At 36.7% G+C, this 20,097-nt stretch overlaps 1 protein-coding gene across 2 annotated transcripts in view; it reads left to right on the top strand.

The window, feature by feature from the left end:
• Positions 1 to 20,097, top strand: part of fars2 (phenylalanyl-tRNA synthetase 2, mitochondrial) — a 182,658-nt gene that overhangs the window by 11,240 nt on the left and 151,321 nt on the right. The window contains exon 2 of one of the 2 annotated variants that reach the window (XM_087308903.1): positions 2,284 to 2,320. The gene's annotated coding sequence lies outside the window, so the exon portion shown is untranslated. 2 annotated transcript variants of the gene reach the window in all.

The following is a 20,097-nucleotide window of genomic DNA, read 5'->3' as shown; positions in this document are numbered from 1 at the left end:
TTCAAGCCATTGTGGAGCATACTTTGAAATTGAGGGCTCAGATTTCATTTATAAATTTGGTTTAAATAGAGCACTCACAGTGTTGCTACCACTTGACAGATATCACTGAAATATGAATCATACCTGTCTGAGTGACAGCACTAGGCTTTGTAAGTATCAGCAAAAAATAAATACAAATAAATAAATAATAAATTCAGGGTGGCAGCCCACACCTTTTTTCAGATATCCGAAAACTAGCCAATCATAAAAGCTCCCACTGTCAGTTGTTTTGACAATACTTTTGCAGAAGTTAAGAGAAAGGTGTTTGTCAAAGTTGGCAAAAGTTTAATATTTGTACTTGTACATAAATTCAGATATTACATCACAGGGATAAATTGCATTATTAAAAAAAAAAAAAACACAATATAAATGTTTTATTGTAATTTTCATCAAGTAAATGCAGCCGTGGTGAGAATAATAGGATTATTTACAATTTTTAACTAATACATTTTTGACTACCTGTGAATATTTTCTTATCACATTTGAATAAAAGATGAAAAAATTAAATAAATCTACATTTCTCAAGTGAGTTCAATTAAAATACAGTAATAAAAAATCACCTGAATGAATCTGCCTATCATCATGTCTGTTCTTGATGGCATTAATTGTATATCAATCCAGTTTTTTATCAAAAATGTTATGCAATTATTTCACTGCGTCTACATAATTTATACGCTGTGTTCTTTTTCACACTTTATTGAATGGCTGATCTGTCATACCATTTGTCAGCTTAAGGCTTCAGTCTACAACTGCAGCCGTTGCACTGGCAATACTTTCTGTTCAGAACGGTTCATTTTCTCTCCTCCCTCAGGACAAATTCTGTCTTTTGCAGTGTCTGCAATAATACTTTCTTTCAACTTCCATATTCTCTCTTGACTTTAAGTCTTTATAGTGTATAAATAAATAAGCTATTGAGAGACACAGTGCATGTGTTTAAGGCTATGTTTTTTGATTGGTTTTTAATAAAAATATGTACATTGTGTGTATATGCATGTATTGTGCGTGTGTGTGTGTGTGTGTGTGTGTGTGTGTGTGTGTGTGTGTGTGTGTGTGTGTGTGTGTGTGTGTGTGTGTGTGTGTGTGTGTGTATGTGTGTGTGTGTGTGTGTGTGTGTATATATATATATATATATACACACACACACACACACTCTCGCAGCTCTGTCTGGTTCTCAAATCTGATTGGTTCTTTGGTTCTGTATTACTCCGCCCACATTGTTACAGATCAATAAACTCACTACAGTTTGACAAATATTGCAGCTGTTAGACAACATAATGTACTTTTGAGGCTTTTTATGTAAGAATGTAGTTTAGATTGCAACTGTGCAGTTTATTTATAAGGATAGTGCTTATTTTAAATATTTATAATTTCTGAGATACAGTGCGTTGGCATCCATCAGCCTGTTATACTGAGCAGAGCAAAGATGGTTGACGTTCTGCCACAAGATGGTGATAGAGACTGCATAATAAGTCCTTAGAGGAGAAAAACTTAATGTATTTTAAACTACAGCTGATAAAATCTTTATTAAACATATAAGTGACTTTCTAAGTTGATCTCTCTCTTTTGTATGTTGTAGTGCTGTATTTATCCCATAGTAATCTGCTAATTTGCTTTGGCTTTTTTGGGGATATATATCCCAATTGCAACAGATAAATACTGGGAAATCTCTGCAGACTGATGGCATTTCATGCTGTTCAGCCTTATAATCTTAACACGTGAGCAAAATCTGCTGTTTTGTCATCATTTTAGACATTACGCTAGAGAATCATTCTAATACTAGCTCTAAAGTGACGTTGGTGAATGAGCAGAGGTTTCTGCTGTTCTGACGTCAGCTGCAGATGTGAAGGTATGGTGGAAGAAAGTAGTTCCTCATACAAAAGGGTTTTTAAACTTTCCGTGTTTGATTTTATTTTTTATGCACATGATTATGCTGTCGAACTGTTGTATAAACACAATATCATTCTCAGAGCTGTGCAATACAGTTTTGTTCAACTGACATCAAATCGATTTACATTTTTGATGTAGTTTTGATGTCAAATTGTCCGCTGGGAAAATTTAATGGGATAGTTCACTATTTACTCAATCTCAAGAGGTTCCAGATTTCATTATTTACTTTAATCTGTTGAAGCTATCTTGAAGAAAACTGAAACCAGTGACTTGCGCAGTGGGAAAAAGAAATTCTACAGAAATGAGTGGTTGCAGGTTTCCAACATTTTTTAAAATATCTTCTTTTGTGTTCAACAGAAAAGAGAAACTCATAAAGGTCTGAGACGAGTAAAGGGTGAGTAAATGATGACAATTTCCATCTTTGCGTGAACTGTCACTTTAAATGGAATGAGCACAGGCTTAAACCTTACATTGTTTATATGAAGAGAATTCCTAAAGTAAAGGAGCTATTGTGCAAATATAAGCTGTAAGCACAGCTATTGTTTGCCAAAGCGTTTAGACAGTTTAGAGCATCTTTCCAGCAGGGTGTTCTGGAGCCAGCAGGAGCATCAGTCTGATGCAGGAATCTCCCATCATGCAGTGCTCAGATGGGTAGTGGAGCTCGCATGGAAGTCGTCACTATTGCAGGTCCTGCTGCGTCTGCACTGCATCAACCCAGCACCCACTCGCTCCTGTTAGTGACTGACTGATCCCACAATGCACTGCAGTGCCAATGATTACTCAGCCTGCATCAGTCAGAGCCCACCAGCTGGCAGCGAGCTGGACCTGAAGGCCAGAGACTAAATGTTGGCCGAGGGATGTTTTGAATGGGGATGGGAGATATCTTGTACACTGTAAAATCTATTAGAAAATTAGCAGCTTCCTGTATTTTGTGATTCATGTTTTTCTGACGCCGATTCAGATCCCTGAGCTCAGGGTATCGGTGATATCGAGTGCTGAACTGATACCCAAGTGTATATCTGTAAAAACAGTTGTGTACACCTCTAGCCTTGTATAAATTTTTATTATTAATTCACGGACATTAATATTTAATCATCTGACATTATTTTTTTGTACTTTACCGAAACAAGTTCAGCCAAAAATCACACTCGATAAACTAAAATTAATTATTTGTACAGTATAACTAAGTACAATAATATATACTGAAAAATATTATGTATATTACAGCATATTTTTGGTAAAAAAAAATACATTCTTTTTTCTCGTCGCATATACATATTAGGAATGCTCAAAATAACCGATTAACCGTTAACCGAAAGGGTCTGTTTGTAACCAATTAGTTAAACGATTAAAAATATTATTTTTTTAATTTTAAATCTGGCTACACAAGGGGCCGATTGAATGCGCTTTTTGCGTTAACAGGGGCATCTTTTGAATGGTTTACTAAAAGCTGCACTTGTTTTGGACGAGGCTCATCCCAGATAGTGCAGCAGCAGTGTGTTGTCAAGACAACTTCAGAGGACTTTTAAAGACTAAGGAGAGACTAGTGCTCGCTGTTTCAAGTTAGCTGTTTGAATGTACAAATATTGAATATCACAATAGTATTATAGTAGAGCTGCACGATTCTGGCTAAAATGAGAATCGCAACTTTTTTTTGCTTAAAATAAAGATTATGATTTTCTCACGATTCTAAAATAAAGGTATGGTAAAAACAAACATATGGCAACCTCTAATAATATTATGTGTAGGTCTACTGGTTTTTATAAATAATTCTATTCTACTTATAATAATTATTTGGTTGAATTATTATGTTTGAGATATATGCTTGCAATCTGTCATATTAGAGAAATTTATTCACTGGTAAAATCAGACATTTGCCATTATCAGATTATATTCAATAATATATAGGCTAGAGTAGTTATACTGACATTGTAAACATTTATTTTCATGCACAACTCATGAACTCATTTTATGGGCTCGCTATGAAAGAAAAAACATCAAATGCTTGCGGTAATCATAACTCTAAAATGCGATTTGATCATTTAAATGAAGTGCACACTTTCGGTTTCATTTTGACTGCTAAGTGCTGTTCATACTTCGCGCGCGGCTCCCAAACGATCACTCTCTGCCACAAACAGAGTATTATTTACAACTGTATTACCTGTTACTCACAACATATGCAGGTTCTGTTTACTGAAGTAGACGCGCGCATCTATCATTAAGTAGAGAGCGCGCGCGCTTCTCTTTGATAACAGCTCACGGTCAGCAGCTCACGTCACGTGTGATTTCCCGATCGCGAAAACATCATTATATTAAGACAAAAATTACATTATTATGTGAATTATACCTTATAAATACATTATGTGACTCATTCAACATCATTTGGAGGTGTCTGTCACTGAGCAACATGTGTGAAACAATGAAAAGACTCGTGCAGCCGCCTTTGCTTCTCTCCTGAACTTGAAAATATGATTGGCAGAATCGTAGAAATGCTGGATTAAGATCGTCTAGGGGGTCGAATTGAGATCGCGATCTTTTAACAATTAATTGTGCAGCTCTATACTATAGCTGAACAAATCATTATAAAACAGGTAAATGACTTTCTAAGTCGATCTCTCTATTTATACCATAGTAATCTGCTAGTGTTTGCTTTGCTTTTGCTTTTTTGGGGTTAATTATCCCAACTACAATAGAGAACTACTGCAAAATCTCTAAGTATAACAATATCTACAAAAAAATGTATATCACAGCATTTTTTTGGCTAAAAAATAAAGACATACTTTTTTTCGTCACTCATACATATGGATTATCATTATCAATGTTATCACGATAAATACAAATACTGTGGCAGGTGCTCTGTGTGAGATTGAGTGAGGGAAGAGGAGGTCTGTTTCTTGTCCACTTGAGTGAAACAGTCAGGTTTAAGTGTCCGCTATTGATTTCCAATGGGATGCTGCACACAGTTATGTGCGCACATGATTTGTCCTGTGGCTGGTTGTGAAGGTCAGGAGCAGTGCAAGATTTGGGTCAGGCAATCTTTGTTAACTCAAGACAGAGAGGTCCTGGGAGAAGTCATTTATACCTGATGTTAGCATCTGATTTTGGTCATAATTAGGTTTAAAGTCTGCTTAAATCAAAAGTTTTATTCATATTGTGATGCAGTTCCTAGAAAAATGCAATATTAAATGAGAAAACAGTGGGTGTGGTTGTTTTTTTTCTCCTGCGAGCTGATTGGATGTAGCAAAGTAGGAATTTCATTTAGAATGGTTTGGGGAGAGTAACTACATCCCAATAGACTCCTCCTCCTCACCATTTCTGCTTTTTGTCAAAACTGACAGCTGGAGGGGTGTGGTTAAGTATGTTAGCCACGCCTAATACCTCAGACAAACCTAATGTGAAAATTTGACTGAAAACAATCCGGGAGTGCATTTTCAGATTTCAATTAAAGATTAGAAGGGATTTTTTTCTTTCTTAATGACATGCACAAATAAATTATTCACCAAAAAACTAGCAATATGAGCTAACAAGATCAAAATGGTTAGTTATGATAGATTTTATTTGTACTTTAAAGGAAATTTAAATATTAATAATAACAATAAGAAGATTTACAGGAAAATGTAGCATACTTTTTCTGACCTGTGCTTTTTTTAAAACACATAAAAACAATTTGTGATCATACACAATTATTGGGAAAGAATAAAGATTTAAAATATTTAATATTAAGTATTATAGGGCTGTTCTGTGGTCCTCATTAAAAGACTCTTATTCCTAATATACTATTATTTTTAGCTATATAAAAATATAAATTGCAAGGTTTAAAGTAATCCTTTTAGGCTTTGATTCTTATTGTGCCATTTTGGTGACTGTTGCTTTAAATTCAAATGAGATTGTGCTCTTTGTTTAAAAAAAGGGCGGAGCTACAAAATGCCTGTGTGTCAGCATAGTAGCAGACTCAAAAACAAGACTAATGTCTTATGCTAATGAGGGCGAGATGGTCACCAGTGGGTGGAGCTTTCCCCCTCTGATGACACGTACAAAGGATGAATGTCAATCAAACTGTTTCTGCAGACATGTACATTATGTACCCAGGGCTTTATTTGTGCTGAAATCTGATTCTGCACCTCATTTAACCGATCCTCCTCCTTACTCGCACCCCCGCTCCACCCCACTCTTTACTTTCTGTGAACTCCCCAACCCTATTCACTTTCGTCTGCCACACCTCTCCCTCCTCTGGTAACATGCCGGATCTGTTACCCCGATCTGTTCAGGGATCTTGCAATTTGCACACAAATGTGCTTAAACCTCTTATAAAAGTGTTTTTTGCATAATAGGTCCCTTTAAAAAAACTTTTGTTTGACCCATATGCAGTATCGCATGTATGAATTGCGTTTTTAAAAGCTATTATCCTCCCCTCATTCTTCAATACGTGTAGACAAACCTACCAACACACCTCCAACACTAAATATCAATATGCAATGGCAGATCACACGCTGTACAAAATTCAGATATAAGTGAAGCGTGCAGTCCTGATTCCCTCGAAATCCAATTGTAAATAGTCACAGGAGCTGCATCTGATGCGCATTACCTCCGAATGCCAATGTTGATCCGTCTCAGCTGACCGTTTATGATGGGATCAGCCGAGATGGACGGTAATACAAGGTGTAAACAAGGCCTTAGAGTTCCTGCTGTCAATCACAGGTTAGTCAATATTGCTAAAACAAGAGCTCCGTTTGCCGCCAGTGCCCTGTGATTATTGTCCTTACTACATCCACTCTCCAGAGAGGTGAGCGGTCGGCCATTACGCAGCGTGTGCTGTGGATTACACTGGTTTGGACCCATTGATCTGTGTCTCCTGGGCGCTACCTGGATTAATTCAAACCGGATGAAGGCTGTGACTGGATCCATAATACGCCTCCCATCGTAGATTTGCTCGCGAAACAAGTTTTCCAGCTTGTTTTAAACCAGCAGCCCATGCGACATTTTGTCATATTGTGCTGAACGTTTCATTGATTTCATTGTGGTGTTGATATTCACTATGCCACACTGCATTTCAGCTGGCGAACCTCAAGGGACTTGTGCCAGACCTGAGAAATGCTGCAACGTCTAGAATTTCATTTATGCTAAGACCTGCTAAGATGATGCTTTAGCCAGGAGTGTGACGTTGGTCTGCATTGAAAGCTTGATGGAGGAGAAAAACAACAATACATTTACATCAGGAATACAGATATGGTGCTTACAGTCTTCATATCGTGGATAAAAGGATGGATGCTTCTGAGAACTATAGCTGAAAGGGGAATAAACAAGGCACAATTTGGTAGTATCTTTTGAATCAAAGAATTGTAAACTACAGACTCACTCTGATTGAACCTTGTGAATCAGTTAGATGTTAACTGGAGACTCTGGACTGGACAATATCGCATTGTAATCAGCAAATTGTTTTGTTTTTTTTTGCTGTCAGATGTGCCTTGACAGGATTATTTGAATCAGTGAGTCGTGAATCTATATTGGACCATAGATTGGACCGTATAAGTCAGTCATGAGCTGTAGAAAATGTATGATATTATTTTTGAATCAGTGAATCATTCAGTGGAAGCTCACTAAGTAGAAATCATTGTGTAGAGAATTGCTCTGACAAGATAGTTGCATCAGTGTATTGAAACTGGAGACTTGTTCTACAGGATCATTTGAATCAATGAATCATTAAGTAGAGACTTTCTCTGACAGGAGAGTTGAATCAGCGTATTAAAACGAGACTCGGTCTACAGGATCATTTAAATCAATGAATCATTGCTCTGACAGGATAGTTGAATCAGTGTATTGAAACTGGAGACTGGTTCTACAGGATCATTTGAATCAATGAATCATTGCTCTGAGTAGAGACTTGCTCTGACAGGATAGTTGAATCAGTGTATTAAAACTGGAGACTCGTGCTACAGAATCATTTGAATCAATGAATCATTGCTCTGACAGGATAGTTGAATCAGTGTATCAAAACTGGAGACTTCTTTTACAGGATCATTTGAATTAATGAATCATTGAGTAGAGACTTTCTCTGACAGGATAGTTGAATCAGTGTATTAAAACTGGAGACTCGTGCTACAGAATCATTTGAATCAATGAATCATTGCTCTGACAGGATAGTTGAATCAGTGTATTGAAACTGGAGACTCATTTTACAGAATCATTTGAATCAATGAATCATTGCTCTGACAGGATAGTTGAATCAGTGTATTGAAACTGGAGACTCGTTCTACAGAATCATTTGAATCAATAAATCATTGCTCTGACAGGAGAGTTGAAACAGTGTATTAAAACTGGAGACTCGTTCTACAGAATCATTTGAATCAATGAATCATTGCTCTGACAGGATAGTTGAATCAGTGTATTAAAACTGGAGACTTATTCTACAGGATCATTTGAATCAATGAATCATTAACTAGAGACTCGCTCTATCTGGATCATTTGAATCATTAACTGGAGGCTTGCTCTGACCTAATAATTTGAATCAGTATATTTAAAACAAAATACATCCAGTTTGAATTAGTAATTTAAGTTGAATTGGTGAGAACAAATGCAATCAGCCCAAGAATGAAATGTTCAACACAATTTTGCAAACTGATTCAGCAACTAGTCAAAAAGTGGAACAGCATTGTGAAGGTTCTGATTAAATAATGTGAATCATTGTTTACTACAAACTCCAGTTTTGCCCCTTCAGCCTGTGTGCATTGAGACTGGCAGCAGTTTCGGCCACCTCCATTAGTTGATTCAAGCGTTTTCAATCACACACACATCTGTTGCTCACATAGCAGAGGAAAAGTATGCTTCACAGACTACGCTGACCATTACAGACTGGTCAAATAGGTCAATTTGAAAGTAAAGCCTTGCTTGGAAACTGTGTCCAACTCTGCAGTTACTAAAATAGCTGTTGCTGTTGCGGGCCATGACCTAGCGGTTAGCAAACCTGCTTCTATAAAATGAGCTGCGGTGCTCAGACCCATTGTTTCGAGCCAATCTTTCTCAGAACAGGTTTTTAAACTCAACAATTCTCCTGTGTGATGAGTGTTATCCGTAACAGTGTATTTCACAACGCTCAGCTTGTTCGGTGAGAAATGTTCTTATTAGTCTGGCCTCAGTCTTTTAGCACAAATTAAACTAGTCTATCTTCGCTCTCGGCCTCCTGGCGGTGCATCCGTCAGACGACGAGCTTCTGCATTTAAAACCATTTACCGCCACTGAGCATGTGATGGAGTAAACGGATGATCTTCCTGAAGGAACCTGGCAGTTTTTCTTCATGATGGTCTTTTCCATTTGTCAAAGGAAGGGAACATATTTGCAACTAATCTCTTGAAACTTCGGTCTGAATTCACAAATGTAACATTAATGGGAGGCGAATTTACTGTAGAGAGGCTTCAGAAATGGTGGTCTGCATGTGTAGACAGCAAAAACCAGGGTGGGTTCATTTAAAAACTAATTGGTTAATTAGAAATAATAAGAGGCTAACCAACCAGAATTTGGCATTTTAGGAAAATGGCAAACACTTAGAAAAAAAAGCACATTTTCTTTAGACAGCAGGTCTTAATTTTCTGTTATTTTGTTAAAAATTAGTTAAAAAAAATATATATACACAGTATACACTCACCGGCCACTTTATTAGGTACAGCTTCTTGTTAACGCAAATTTCTAATCAGCCAATCACATGGCAGCAGCTCAATGCATTTAGGCATGTAGACATGGTCAAGACGACCTGCTGCAGTTCAAAGCGAGCATCAGAATGGACAAGAAAGAGGATTTAAATGACTTTGAACGTGGCATGGTTGTTGCTGCCAGTCAGAGACTGCTGATCTACTGGGATTTTCATGGACAACCATCTCTAGGGTTTACAGAAAATGGTTCGACAAAGAGGGAATATCCAGTATTGTTACTGACCATGTCCATCCCTTTCTGACCACAGTGTCTCCATCTTCTGATGGCTACTTCCAGCAGGATTACGCGCCATGTCGTGAATCATCTCAGGCTGGTTTCTTGAACATGACAATGAGTTCACTTTACTTAAATGGCCTTCACAGTCAGCAGTTCCTCAATCCAATAGAGCACCTTTTGGATGTGGTGGAACGGGAGATTGGCATCATGGATGTGCAGCCGACAAATCTGCTGCAACTGCGTGATGCTATCATGTCAATATGGAGCAAAATCTCTGAGGAATATTTCCAGTAGCTTGTTGAATCTATCCCACCAAGGATTAAAGCAGTTCTGAAGGCAAAAGTGGGTCCAACCCAGTACTAGTAAGACATCTTATAAAGTGGTCGGTGAGTGTGGATATATATATATAATAATTAGTTAAATATTTGTTTGTGTCTTTTCTTGTTTAATAAGTCTTAATTTTTTTTTAATTTACAAAAGTTTTAAATAAAACAATGGAATATAATCAAAATACGTTTTTGATTGATTGATTGATCAATTTTAGTTTCATGGTTTTAATTTTAGATAAAAATGTACATAAAAAAGACCACCTAAAATATTGTGCTTAACTTTCACTTGCATGAGTCTAAAACAGGCTTTAGTTTGTAACTATCTGTGCAAACTTATTTCTTATTCATGCTTTCTCTAAAATGCTTTAGCGTTCAGTGCAATCAGCTTTCCTGATGCAGTTATAATGTACAGCATTTTTCGATTTGGTGCTCTAACGCCTCTAAAACCCGTCCAGAATGCATTATGTCTGAGTTTGTGTGTGGAAGAGTCGCTCCCAAGAGGTTAATTGTGTAGCCCGGAGCTTTAATCACTTTTTTGTTGGTTTAGCAAGGAGTTAGTAAATACATTACAGCGCGCCGCCTTGATAATGTCCTCCTGTTGGAGTTGTAGCATTTGTTTGGCTGTCATTGAGACAAATTAGCCGATGCGGTAATTGTTTGAAATTGTCTGAGATGTAAAACCATAAAGGCCTCCTGAGAACAACTAAAGAAGAAAGCCATAGTCCATCTGCACATGCTACTTTATTAGTGCGCTTCTTTAATGTACAGATTTACCTCAAGTATCTTCAAGCTGAAATGTTGAAGTTTTTTTTTAATTGTTAAAATCTTATTTTAGTTCAATCAACAGACACAAGTATGCTGTTGTTGTTAGAATGCCATTTATTTACCCTGAAAAGTAAAAACATTGCAGATCTGTTGCACCAAAATATCATTATTTGTTTGAGCCACAGCAACAGTGCAGCCAATGATGTGAGACTGGGGGAGGAGCATTTTGTTTGAATGACCAATTACAGACAGGGGTGTCATTTAGGAAACCTGTTTAAAAACAATCACTTTATTAATGCCGTACGTTTTTTTTTTTGTTTTTTTTTTGTTAAGGCTAACCCATAGCTTAATCATAGTTACCTCAACAAAAAAATGTTTTCCGTAGGGAGGTGTATAATTCAACAACATATAGTCAGCGTGTATATATATATATATATATATATATATATATATATATATATATATATATATATATATATATATATATATATATATATATATATATAGATTACTTGCGTGATGTTTTTGTCTTTATATTTACTGTCACTCTACAACATGTGGGACCATTTTCGGTTACATATTCAAACCATAATATTATAGTCTAAGCAAAGCAATCATCACAAACTGTATATCTTTAGAGAGTTTAAAATGTCTAGTCTGATTTTTGACAGATATTAAAGAGCAACTGTTAATTTGCAACAAGTATACTCATTGTAAAGCATTACTTTGCTACAGCAATCTACATGTAAATATTTTTAGATGTTTGTAAAGGTTTTTTAGAGGTTAATTAAAGTCAAGCACCACCAGATTTTACAAACTATTTTACAATTCTGTTTACAAAAAAATTGATACTTATCACTCAAAACATAGGGGGCGCCCTTGTATGGTCACTAATGTAAACTGAATGTGCTCATGCTTGGTACTGCAGACAAAGAAAAGTTGACTAAAAGCTCATGCTTTGAGGTATCAACTTTAAATTTGGATGATAATTTGTTCAGATACGTGGATTTGATTTTCTGCCAATTTTAGGCTAAAACATGTTTTGTAAAATACATATTTTGACAAATACCAAAATATACATTTATTGTTTTATTATTTTCATAAACATAAAGGCACATAACTTTTGTTTTATTGGTCACTTTTAAACAACTAAAATTGTTAACCAAAAACCTATATAAAAAGAATACTCACCACAGTTGTAAAGCAATACTTTGCTACAGCAATTCACATGCAAACATTTTGTAGCTGTTTTTAGAGGCAAAATTCAAATCGAACACCAACAAATTTCCCATATTACTTTAGAAGTTTATGTCTACTCTACAAATATTGTGAAAAGTATGAAAAAATGCAATTCATATTGCTCAAAACATAGGTGGTGCCTTTGCATGGTCACTAATGGACACTGAATGTCATCTGGTGGTCATGTCTGGTTCTGCAGCCAAACAAAAACGGACTGAAAGCTCATCGTTTGAGATATCTTCAAATTTGGAATACAATTTGTTCGGATATTTAGCTTGACTTTTCTGCCAATTTTAGGCTAAAACATGTTTTGTAAAATACATATTTTATGTCAGTTACTAAAATATAAGCTTATTGTTGTATTATTTCCATAAACATAAATGCACATAAATTTTGTTTTATTTAACGTCTTTCACTTTTATACAACAGAAATTTATTGAGCTACGTGTCAGTCACAGACTAGATTTTAGTCATTTAACCAAAAACCTATAAAAAGGATACTCACACAGTCGTAAAGCATTAATTTGCTACAGAAATCTACATGTAAACATTTTAAAATGTATTTTAGAGGCTAAATTCAAATTAAACACTACCCAATTTCCAAAAAAAATATATAGTTCATATTGTTAAAAACATAGGTGGTGGCGTTGTATATTAGTCACTAATGGAAAATGAATGTCCTGGTGGTCATGTTTGGTACTGCGGCTAAACAAAATCTGACTAAAACTTTAAATTTGGATTTTTTTTTTTTTTTGCTTAAAACAGGTTTTGTAAAATACATATTTTATGTTGAATACTAAAATATAGATGTATTGTTTTATTATTTAATAAAGGCAAAGGTATACATAAAGGCACATACGTTCAACTTTTTTCTCTTTAGCTACAATCTGACGTCTGCCTTTTTAAAAATAAGACCAAACTTAAATCTGTACATAAGCTGAAGATTCCCAATCAATTAATTTAAACATATGATTTTCATGTCTATATTCAAAAAGTTAAGTGGCTTCGGAGTTCTGAGGTGCTAAAACACTGACGTGTTATTTTTTAGAAAAACACAGAGATCCAGTCTTCATATAAAAGTGTTCTGCTTCCTCCCTTTTGTCATTAAAAGTTTGGCAAGTAAGCCAGAAATGAAATAAAGGAACTTGTTATTGCCAGCCACACCACACACACACATCACCTGGTGCGAAACGTGCTAATAAATTGAGTGGATGTTATCGCAGTGGTCCGACTGTGGAGAGCGCTCGTCTCAGACTTCTAGAGGCTTGTTGCTCGGCATGAATCTCCCATCTGCTCCATACAGCTCTTCCTGCCCTGCTGGGTCTCCTACCTCAGCCTGTGCCCATGAATAGTGCCCAACACAGACACCTCAGTGCCAGCTTGCTTTGTGATGTAACAAGGGATGCGTCCCCTGCCAGCTCGCCATTCACTTCCTCTTACAATCGCTTCACACATGGTGCGGTTTCATTTGCTCCAGTCATTGAGTGACATTTTTTCCCCGCAAACCTCTTGATTATTTATACAATCGCACTTTGAATAGGTCACATAAGGAGGATTTTATTCCTGACACATTTTGGCGCTTTTCTTTAAGGTGACAGAACGTGGGTAGCAGTTATGAGAAGCTGGAGAAAAGAAAATCATGAGTCTGAAAATGACTAAACGCTTCTTCCTTTGCATGAGTCATTGTTTGATCTCTTGATTTATTAGAGCGATCGGCTGGATGAAACTCAATTAGTGCTTCGTCATCAATCTTTTGGAATCGTATCATTTAGCTTAGCTCCAGTAGTCTGCATATCACGCGAAGACTGGGAGCACTGTAGGAGTATTAATGGAAAATGTTTTTGGTTAATGGAGCAAATGTGTATTCTTAAAGGGATAGTTCAACCCAAAATGTAATTGTCATCATTTACTCGCCCTTCACTTGTCACAAACCTCTTTGGATTTTTCTATGATTGAACAAATTTTTTGGATAACTATATGCAGGGTTTACACGGTCATGAAAAACCTGGAAAAGTCATGGAATTCTGACATGGCATATTTCAGGCCTGAAAAAGGTTTGTAAAATCTGAAAAACCCACAAAGTTTTGGAAAAGTGATGGAGTTAAACTTAAATATGGGTTAGTTGCCTTTACTTCTTTTCTGTCCATGGCTAAACTCATACTCTCACATTATTAGTGCTGTATGAGCATTATCTAAATAAATTTACATATATATAAAGATTAATTTAAATGTCGCATGTTTTATGATATGCTGTAAAAACTTTGAACATGCATTGTTTTTCTTGTTATTTACCACTTATACATAGACATTACATAACCATTAGGTCATGAAAATTCACCTGAAAGTCCTGGAAAAGTCATTGAATATTAGTAGTAAAAATGTGTATGAACCCTGTATATGTATTGATATTAACATATAAATAAATCACACTGCATACGCTGAAAAAAGATTTTGTAAAATTGTTGCAAACGATTTATATGGGTTGAGTGTAATCTTAAACTGTATTTGTTTGTTTAAATTCAGCCCAATTAAATTGTTTACAACCACTTAACCTAAAAAAAAAATGAGTCAATCCAAGGAATCATCTTTGATTTTTTTTTCAGTGTACTCAATTATTATTAATATTTTTTAAAACTTCAAATGTTAGAATTTCTTATACACAAATGGTATCGATGCTAAAACAATATGTTGTACAGTCTTATTCAAATATATGGGAATATACAGTAAAGCACTAAATTTATTTGGCTGGTTCATTGGTTTGTTGGTTGGTTGGTTCGTTTGTTCGTTCGTTGGTTTGTTTGTTTGTTGGTTTGTTGGTAGGTTCGTTGGATGGTTTGTTCGTTGGTTCATTCCTTAGTTCATTCGTTGGTTAGTTAGTTGGTTCATTAGTTGGTTGGTTGGTTCGTTAGTTGGTTGGCTGGCTAGTTTGTTGGTTCGTTCATTCGTTGGTTGGTTCGTTCATTGGTTGGTTCATTTGTCTGTTACTTTTTTTGTCCGTTGGTTTGTTCATTTATTGGTTGGTTGGTTGGTTCGTTCATTTGTTGGTTGGTTCGTTCATTGGTTGGTCCATTAGCTTGTTTGCTAATTCGTTCATTCATTTATTAGTTAGTTAGTTGGTTCATTGGTTGGTTGGTTGGTTCCTTCGTTGGTTTGTTAGTTGGTTGGTTCGTTTGTTGGTTATTTTGCTGGTTGGTTTGTTTGTTAGTTCGTTCATTGGTTAGTTGGTTTGTTTGTTCGTTGGTTGGTTGGTTGGTTCAATCATTGGTGGTTGGTTGATTCATTTATTCATTGGTTGGTTGCTTGGTTGGTTGGTTGTTGGTTGGTTCATTCGTTGGTTTGTTGGTTGGTTCGTTTATTAGTTGATTGGTTGGTTTGTTGGTTCGATCATAGGATGGTTGGTTAGTTCATTCATTGGTTCATTCATCAATTCAGAATTGTCTTTAAAAGGTCTTAAGTTGTACTTAGTGAAACCTGAAGGAACACTCACTGTAAGATGTAAGTCTCTTTATAAAGCGTGTCACTGGCAGGTCCTCTGGGCGCCATGTGTATGCCAGAGATGGAGAACATTGTGAACCAAGATGAATTATCGGAAGGACAATGTCATTGTGCATCAGACTCTGGATCTTGTAGACTGAACAGAACAAAGGCGGCACAGGAGAAGCACTTGTATGATGGATGTGTCGGCAGGCTGTGCCCAAATGATGAGGGATTTATGTCCCAGGACGATGCCACTCCAAAAGGCCGGGCAACAGGCCAAGGTGCCCCATAGACGGCCAGCTGTGGTGCTTTATCCTTTGTGCACTTGGTCGTCCCAGCGGTCACAGCCTGCTGAATGCACATCATCGAGACAGGCTTTGGGCAAGCTGGGGCTTTTCAGACTCTGGAAGAAGTCAGGTCAAGTTTGCATCAGGTTGGCATTTCTCTCAAGGGTTCCCAAGCTGAAAAATGCACGCTTGACTCAGTGCGCATAAAGATAGAGATTGCCAGCTGAAATGAACAGAGCTGCTGTTGTCCTACAGTTAGGTAGCATCGCAATAAAAAAGAGGACATTAGTGACTGATTTAGATGTTGTACATACTGTAGGCATTAACTCTGTGCTAGATTAGAAAACTACTTTAGAAAGTGGACTCAGCATTGATTTAGACTTTGAGGTTATCATGTACTCCATTTGCAATAATATCTTGTTTGATTCGTTTGAATTTAGAGTTCCTGGTTGAGAAAGATGTGAGTGTCTACAGTATAATATAGGTACAACTTAAGATGCAAAAGTCCATCTGCCATTTTTTCTCATTGTTATTCCCATTTTGTGTTTCTTTGGATTCCCATAGTGACCATACTTTGGACTAGTTCCTGGTGGACCCTTAAAGGACTTTATTGGTCATAGGGCCATTTTTATAGCTCTCCTAGAGTTAAACAGTCGAGTTTTACCATTTATTAACCCTTTTAGCCGGTCTGACACTTTTAACTTAGCTTAACATAGATCATTGAACCAGATTAGACCATTAGCATCATTCTCAAAAATGTCCAAGGAGTTTCAATACTTTTCCTATTTAACGTTTAAGTTTTCCCTTGACAAATTGTGTACTAACTTTCAACATGACCATCGTCTTACACAGGGAGCGTGTGCCTGTATCGCCGCGTAATCAAGTTAACAATTTTTAAAATAATATTTAATTAGTTATTGCTTACTCCAGGGCCATTTATATCGAAGTTGCTATTTAGCCACACCATGTTGGTGTTTCTTAAACATCTACTTTTTGCGAGTTGGGTCGTTAGCCCAATGCTGAACTGGGAGGACCACGACAAACACGCATGAACTAGGGACAATTTAGCTTACCCAATTTACCTATAGAGTATGACTTTGAGGTAAACCAGAGCACTCGGAGGAAACCCACATGAACATGGGGAGAACTTGCAAACTCCACACAAAAATGCCAACTGACCCAGCCAAGACTAGAACCAGCAACCTTCTTGGTGTGAGGCGACCCACTGTGCCACCATGCAGCCCTAGTAAGTTTATTGCTGGACTATTTATACCCTTTTTCCCTTCCCGATATGGATTCGATACCTGAGCTCAGGGCAATACCGGGTACTGAACTGATATGTGAGTGTGTATCTGTAGAAACTATTGTGTATACCACTAGCCCTGTATAAATTAACATAATTAATTTATGGTGTGCTTAAGACTAATCCATTAATAATACATGGACAAATACATTGTGTGGACTAAAGTGTTTAATTATCAGACATTCAACAGCAATATGATTTACTGTACTTTACTGAAACAGATGCATTTAAAAAGATGGTATCGGATTGGTTTATGGTTTTAAATACTTGCCAATACCGATCTCAGAATATTTACTCTACTGGCAAGTATTTCCGATATTAGTATCAGTGTCAGAACAACCCTATTAATAAGTATAAAAATAATACAGAAATGGCCACCTCAGCATGAAAACTCCAAATGCCAAAATATAAGCTGAAAACAAGATACTCTAAACACAAAAGTATCCTTAAACTCTCTTAAAACCTCCCTCAGGTATGCAGCCACCACTAGGCTTTGGAGTTCTTACAGCAATAATAAAGTCGATATTCTACATCTATATTTTGTTTATCAATAATATATGCTTTTTTGAGATGGTGTTCATTTTTCTGTCTCCTCAGCTACTCTCCAATCACACGCTTCCGTGAGCACATATACCTGTTTTCTGGCAGCGCGACTCCACCCACACACTTCCCCAAACACACACAGTTATCGACTCCCCCCATACGCTTCTATTTTTGTAGGTCTTTGCCATTCAAGACAGCTTCCTTTCTGATGTCAGCCAGTAAGGGCCAATCTTTGAGAAGTTTACTTGTTTATTTCATGTCCCAAACACCTGTGGAATCTGTAATGGGCGCGTTTTCAGTTTTGCGTCGCTCTCGCCTCTGCTGTGTAGGCTTTGAATTCGCTCTTGATGTGTGGAGAAAACCTTTGGCGAGCCCTCAGGACGGTTACACCAGTGTTTCTCTGATCTCCGCTCAAGGAGAGACGACGGAGCGAGCATCTCAGCGGAATCCACATAAAGACGCTGCTGTTTTTTTTTTGACTGTTCCTCAAATGAGCTCCAGACAGCAGCGGAGCGAGACATAAAGCCAAGGAAAGGCATTCCCCAGAAGCGGCCTGCTAAACTCAGTCGCCTTCCCTCCAGAGACACTGAGCGGTTTAATGTAGTGTGTCAACACTGTGTTGAAGCTCAGGGATTCCAGTTCAATTCCCTCCAAACCTGTTGCTTCAGTGTGAAACCTATTGTGTTTGTTTTTGTGAGGAAACACTGAAGATGCTGTCACTTTAACTTGACCAAATCTAATATCTAAATATTTTCTTTTTCCATGATGGTGATCAACAGATGGATTTTTTGAGTTTGATCAAAATGGTCTTGATAATTAGACATATAAGAGTTGTTACTTCACGAAACAAGCATAATGTAAGTTATGTAAACGGAATAATCTGCCAATGATGTAAACAAAATAATCTTATGTCAAAGCAAAGACTATAGAATACACAAGACATGTCACTCCTATAGTTTTAAATGGGAAAAAGTGTAACATCATTAAGGCAAATAAAGCCCTGCCCTCTACTACAGAAGCCAATCATTGATCGCTATAGACTGACTTTTCTCCAGGGGAGAATCTCAGAATAGTTTTGTGCTTTCACGACAGTTTTTGTGGTCAACAAACGGACTGGAATCTCAGCAAATACTTTGTAATCTGTATGAAATGAACGCGGCGTACTGTCATCCTGTCAATCACACATCACATGACAGCCAGTACAAGAACGCCTACAAACTTGTAAACAAAGAGTCGCCGTCATTTCTGTGGGAGATTCACCATCAAGACCAAATTGTTAATTACTTCTGAAGACCAGAGCGATTATTCAGAGGATGATAATGTGTAGAACGGCCATAAATGAGGGTTTGGAGAATTTGATGTTTCCCCATTTAGACAGAATGCCCAAGCATACTGACCGAGAGACGTTTCAAAGATGGTCGCTGAGTAAAATTACTTTTCTTAAAGGGACTTTGGCCAAAGTGAAACCCATAGATTATTTTTTCTACCCTTTGACAGAATTTTTTGCTTGTTTTAAGAAAAATCTCACTTAATTTTGGCACATTTTTTTCTTAAAACCAGACAATATTTTTGCTTATCTAGAAATTACTTCCTAAATTAACTATTTTTAGATATTTGTACATGAAAGAAGACAAAACAAATCAAGAAAAGTGTTTTTTTTTTTTTTTTTTTTTGCAGTGCAAGCTTATCTAGTAATTGTAAATCAACAAAACTAAATAAAAAAAATTAATATTATTAATTAATAATTAATATTATTGAATTGACTGCACTTACAATATTGGGGGGGAAAAACCTGAAGTGTATTGTGTTGGAGATGACACTGCTGTCTTCTGCAAAGTTTTTGTACAGCAGAAGCAAATTTTGCAGCATTGACAGTGTTGTATTGAATTGAATCAACACTGAACTGATTGAAGCTTAATCATTTTAAACCTATTTATTGTCTGTTATTGAACTCATCATACTCTTCTGAACTTTACACAGTTATTGAACTGAACAGAGTAATGCCATTATACGGAATATTTTCTTCTGCGGAGCAGCTTGTGATTCAGAAATGAGATATTCACCTCCAATGTTTCTGCCTGTGTTGTTTGGTTTGCTACTTGGATTTCAGTGAACTAGCCGTTCAGCCAATCACAAGGCAAATCATCTTTTGGGCATGTCTGCCATGTGCTTTACATCTTCTCATTCATTCCCTTTGGCTGTTTGTCAGGACATAATGTCAGTTTGCTTGGTTGCTCACCTTGTACAGTGTTGTACTTGTTCTGCAGAACGATGTGAAGCACGCTTCCACAAAAGAAAAAGCAAAGTA

The sequence above is a fragment of the Danio rerio genome, chromosome 24 (assembly GCF_052040795.2).
Source record: "Danio rerio strain M-AB ecotype USA chromosome 24, GRCz13ab, whole genome shotgun sequence".
Classification (NCBI taxonomy): Eukaryota; Metazoa; Chordata; class Actinopteri; order Cypriniformes; family Danionidae; genus Danio; species Danio rerio.
The sequence above is the reverse complement of the archived record's forward strand: the minus strand, read 5'-3'. Positions and strand labels throughout refer to the sequence as shown.